The sequence below is a fragment of the Jaculus jaculus genome, chromosome 6 (assembly GCF_020740685.1).
Source record: "Jaculus jaculus isolate mJacJac1 chromosome 6, mJacJac1.mat.Y.cur, whole genome shotgun sequence".
NCBI classification, from domain to species: domain Eukaryota; kingdom Metazoa; phylum Chordata; class Mammalia; order Rodentia; family Dipodidae; genus Jaculus; species Jaculus jaculus.
The window spans coordinates 60,154,690-60,160,526 of NC_059107.1; positions in this window are offsets into that span (position 1 = coordinate 60,154,690).

Below are 5,837 nucleotides of genomic sequence, written 5' to 3' on the forward strand. Positions count from 1 at the left end.
CAGGACAATTGAAATAATTCCTTGCATTCTATCTGACCACAATCGAATCAAACTACAAATCAATAGCAAGAAAAGCTATAGATCATACACAAAATCATGGAAACTAAACAATACACTATCAAATGATGAATGGATCAATGAAGAAATCAAGAAGGAAATCAAAAAATTCATAGAGTCAAATGATAATGAGAACACAACATACCAAAATCTCTGGGACACAATGAAGGCAGTTCTAAGAGGTAAATTTATAGCTTTAAGTGCCTATATTAAGAAATTAGAAAGGTTGCAATTAAATGACCTAATGCTTCACTTTAAAGCCTTGGAAAAAGAAAAACAAGGCAAACCAAAAATCAGCAGATGGGAGGAAGATAAAGATTAGGGCAGAAATTAATGAAATAGAAACAAACAAACAAATCCAAAGAATCAATGAAACAAAGAGTTGGTTCTTTGAAAGGATAAACAAGATTGCTAAACCCTTACCAAATCTTACCAAAACAAAGAGAGAAGAGACAAAAATTAGTAAAATTAGGGATGAAAAAGGCAACATCACAACAGATACTAAAGAAATTTAAAAAATCATAGGGACATACTATAAAAACATATACTCCACTAAGCATAAAAATCTGAAAGAAATGGATGGTTTCCTTGATTTATATGACCTACCTAAATTAAATCAAGATGATATTAATCACTTAGACCTATAACAAGAATGAGGATCTGAGCAGTTATCAAAAATCTCCCAAATAAAAAAAGTCCAGGCCCAGATGGATTCACTGCTGAATTTTACCAGACCTTCAGCGAAGAACAAATGCCATTGCTTCTTAAGCTTTTCCATAAAATAGAAAAAGAAAGAATCCTACCAAACTCCTTGTACAAAGCCAACATCACCCTGATACCAAAACCAGGCAAAGATAGAACAAAAAAAGAAAATTACAGACCAGTCTCCCTCATGAACATAGATGCAAAAATTCTCAACAAAATATTGGCAAACAGAATACAGGAATATATCAGAAAGATCATTTACCCGGACCAAGTAGGTTTTATACCAGAGATGCAGGGATGGTTCAACATACACAAATCAGTAAATGTAATACATTATATAAATGGACTGACAGGCAAAAGTCATATGATCATCTCATTAGACGCAGAGAAAGCATTCAACAAAATCCAACATACCTTCGAGATAAAAGTCCTACAGAGACTGGGAATAGAAGGAACATATCTCAATATGAAGGCTATTTATGACAAGCATATAGCCAACATATTACTAAATGGGGAAAAACTGGAAGCTTTTCCACTAAAATCAGGAACAAGATAGTACTGGAAGTCCTAGCCATAGCAATAAGGCAAGAGATGCACATAAAAGGGGTACAAATTGGAAAGGAAGAGATCAAGTTATCATTATTTGTAGATGACATGATTCTCTATATTAAGGACCCTAAAGACTCCACCAGCAAATTGTTAGAGCTGATAAGCACCTACAGCCACACAACAGGATATAAAATAAATACACAGAAATAAGTAGCATTCTTATATGCTAACAACAAACACACAGAGAATGAAATCAGAGAATCACTCCCATTCACAATTGCATCAAAGAAAATAAAGTACCTTGGAATAAACCTAACCAAGGAAGTAAAGGATCTCTACAATGAAAACTATAAAACACTCAAGCAAGAAATTGCAGAGGACACTAGGAAATGGAAAAACATCCCTTGTTCCTGGATCAGAAGAGTCAATATTGTGAAAATGGCAATCTTACCAAAAGCAATCTACACATTTAATGCAATCCCCATCAAAATTCCAATGGCATTCTTCACAGAAATAGAAAAAACAATCCAAAACTTCATTTGGAATCACAAAAAAACCTTGAATATCTAAAATAATACTGAGCAACAAAAATGAGGCTGGTGGTATCACTATACCTGATTTTCACCTATACTATAGAGCCATAGTAACAAAAACAGCATGATACTGGCACAAAAGCAGACATGTAGATCAATGGAACAGAATAGAGGACCCAGATGCAAGTCCAGGTAGCTATAGCCACCTGATATTTGATAAAAATGCCAAAAATACTCATTGGAGAAAAGACAGCCTCTTCAGCAATTGGTGTTGGGAAAACTGGATATTTATCTGTAGAAAGATGGAAATAGATTCTTCTCTCTCTCCATGCACAAGAATTAAGTCCAAATGGATTAAAGACCTTAACATCAGACCAGAAACTCTGAAACTGCTGGAGGAAAAAGTAGGGGAAACCCTTCAACATATTGGTCTTGGCAAAGACTTTCTGAATACAACCCAATTGGTCAGGCAATAAAACCACAGGTTAATCACTGGGACCTCATGAAATTACAAAGATTTTGCACTGCAAAGGACACAGTGAAAAAAGCAAAGAGGCAACCTACAGAATGGGAAAATATCTTCGCCAGCTATATATCTGATAGAGGATTAATATCTAGGATATACAAAGAACTCAAAAAGTTAAATAATAAGGAATCAAACAAGCCAATCAAAAAATGGGCTATGGAGCTAAATAGAGCATTCTCAAAGGAAGAAACACGAATGGCATACAAGCATCTAAAAAAATGTTCTACATCACTAGTCATCAGGGAAATGCAGAGTAAAACTACATTGAGATTCCACCTCACTCCTGTCAGATTGGCCACCATCATGAAAACAAATGATCATAAATGTTGGCGGGATGTGGAAAAAGAGGAACCCTTCTACATTGCTGGTGGGAATGCAATCTGGTCCAGCCATTGTGGAAAACAGTGTGGAGGTTCCTAAAACAGCTACAGATTGATCTACCATATGACCCAGCTATAGCACTCCTAGGCATATATCCGAAGGACTCATCTCATTTCATTAGAAGTACATGCTCTACTATGTTTATTGCTGCTCAATTTATACTAGCTGGGAAATGGAACCAACCTAGATGTCCCTCAACTGATGAATGGATAATGAAGATGTGGCACATTTATACAATGGAGTTGTACTCAGCTGTAAAGAAAAATGAAGTTATGAATTTTGCAGGAAAATGGATGGATCTGGAAAGGTTTACTAAGTGAGGTAACCTAGGCCCAGAAAGCCAAGCGTCACATGTTCTCTCTCATATGTGGATCCTAGCTACAGGTGACTGGGCTTTTGTGTGAGAAGGGAAAAACTCAGTAGCAGAGGCCAGTAAGCTAGAAAAAAGATACAAAGGGAAGAGAAATGAAGGGGGGGGTGCTTAATAGGATGATATTGCATATATGTAAGTAGAAGAATAGATTAATGGGGGTGAAAAGGCCCAAAATGAGTGTGGGGAAGAGATGGAGTAAAGGAAAGGTGGAGGGACAGCTAATCATAATCTAAGAGGATACAAATAAAACATATGTAATCCTATTTTTTTGGACAATGGAACACTCAGGAGCTGTAGATTTTGGCTAGAAAATTTTCAGTGCCACGGATGGGATATCTTCCAGTGAGTTGTTAGCCAGGGAGATCCCTGATGTCCCGAAAACATTATAGGCCATTGTCAAGGCCCTTGGTTTCCCACCAGGAAAAGATGGTAAGACCCTAGTGCTGAATACTCCATATACTTGGGCTGCAAGACCACTGAGAAATCTTGCTGGATCTGAGCTGATAACCTCCTCCATGCAGACCAGCTGACAGAAAGCTGGAAGAAGCCATTCTGCATGTAGTTCAATGGGAGAAAGAGATACCATCAGTGAAGATACTCATCAGTGGACACTGCAAGCCTTATAATTGGCCAGCCAGTCCAAATGAGCCAATAGGTGCAACAGTGACATGTCTGTTATAGGGGAAACTAACTGCCCTCTAAATGGACTGGAGGCCCGCTACATGGGTAGGGAATACATCCCTGATACTGAAAACTTAAAACAGGGGTAGTCATGAGCCATAGGGGTGTAATGTCTCCTGTTGTCTGGCCAAATATATATACTATGCTTATCAAGCTGCCCAGTAGGCACTTCTGTTAGTGTTCACACCCTTATATTAATGCTACTCTCACTTTTGGTTGAGAATCTTCTCTTTTCAAGATGGCAGTGACCTTGGGACGACTCAGAAGGTATCATGGTGATGGGAGAAATGACCACAATGCTCAGTACTGCAATATCTGTGTCACACCTTCCAAGGTTCAGGGTCTAATGCGGAAGAGGTGGTGGAAAGAATGTAAGAGCCAAAGGAAGGCAGGACTCCATACAACATGCTCCCTCCAGACACAAAATGGCCTGGATATCCATGGCCTCACAGTGCCTGATACTACCTGCATAAGACCATCATAGGAGGAGGAAAAGATCAAGACATCAAAAGTAAAAGAGAGACTTATTGAGATGGGGAGGTGGTATGATGGAGAGTGGAGTTTCAAAGTTGTAAGTGGGGTATTTTTTATATTCATGGAAGTTGTTAATAAAAAATTAAAAAATTAAAAAAAATCTGTCTCCAGGGGAAAAAGAAAGGGCTATGGAATTAAATAGAGTTCTCAAAAGAAGAAATACAGCTGGTATAGAAATATCTTTGGTGGTGGTTTGATTCACATGCCCCCCATAAACTTAGGTGTTTGGAATGCTAAGTACCAAACTGATGGAGATTTGGTAATTAATGCCTCCTAGAAGCAATGGGGGTGGGCTTATGGGTGTTATAGCCAGTTTCCCCATACCAGTGTTTGGCACACTCTCCTGTTGCTATTGTCCACCTTATGTTGGCAAGGGAGTGATGTCCACCCTCTGCTCATGCCATCATTTCCCCCTGCATCATGGAGCTTCCCCTTGAGTCTGTAAGCCAAAATAAACCTCTTATTCCCAGGAGCTTCACTTGGTTGGGTGATTTCTGCCAGCAATGCAAACCTTATTGCAACAGTAAAGTTGGTACTGAGAGTGGCATTGCTGCTAGACACCTGACTTTGTGACTTTGGCCTTTTAATGCTGATTTTCAAGAGGAATGTGGGAAGATTTGAAACTTTGGCCTAAGAGACACCTTGCAGTGCTGTAACTTAATGGACTATTCTGGTCAGAGTTAAAAGACCTAAATGTAGTAAAAACTATGGACTGTGATGTTGGGCTTATGAGGTAAGAAAAACTTTTGCCTGGACTAGGCTAGAAGCATTTTGTGTGAGAGGCTTGCTGTTATGCCTGTATCCTGAGAATTTGTGCAAGGTTGCTTTGCATAGAAATGGACTGGTGTGAGCAGAGTTATATGGCACAGAAAGAAACCTTTGGGCCAAAACTGCTGCCTGTTCAGTTGCAATTATATGAGAGCTAACAACCTTTGAGATTGGGCCATCTGACCTATATTGGGGCATCAGGAAGAGTGTAGACTCTTTTGAAGAGGCCTCAGTGTTCAAGGAGTGTCCTGTTCTTCAAAGTCTGTTTTATTCCTCCCTGGATTAACAAATTGGCATCCCACCTGGTATTATGGAGTATAAGAAATGCAGGAAAGAGAAGGTCATTGAATTTTCAGCACAGTCTTGTGTTTTGGAAATGGCCATGCGCAGTGTTAAGCAGGTTTGGATGCCTTCATGAAGACCTGATGGAGCTGTGAAGATGGACCATGGATTGCAATGAAGACCCAGTGGAGATTCTGGGACCACTAGATGGCTTCTGAGGAAAGCTGAAACCCTGGATGAAGTTTTCCAGGACTGTGAGTAGTCTAGCTGGAGGGGTAGAATTTGAATTTCAGAGACTTCTCAGTGGTTATAATTATTAGACTTGGAGATTTGTAACTGATGAGAATTGTTGGACTTGGAGTTTGATATTTGCCCTGATTAAATCTTCTTCTTCTTCTTCTTCTTCTTTTTTTTTTCCAAGGTAGGGTCTCCCTCTAGCTCAGGCTGT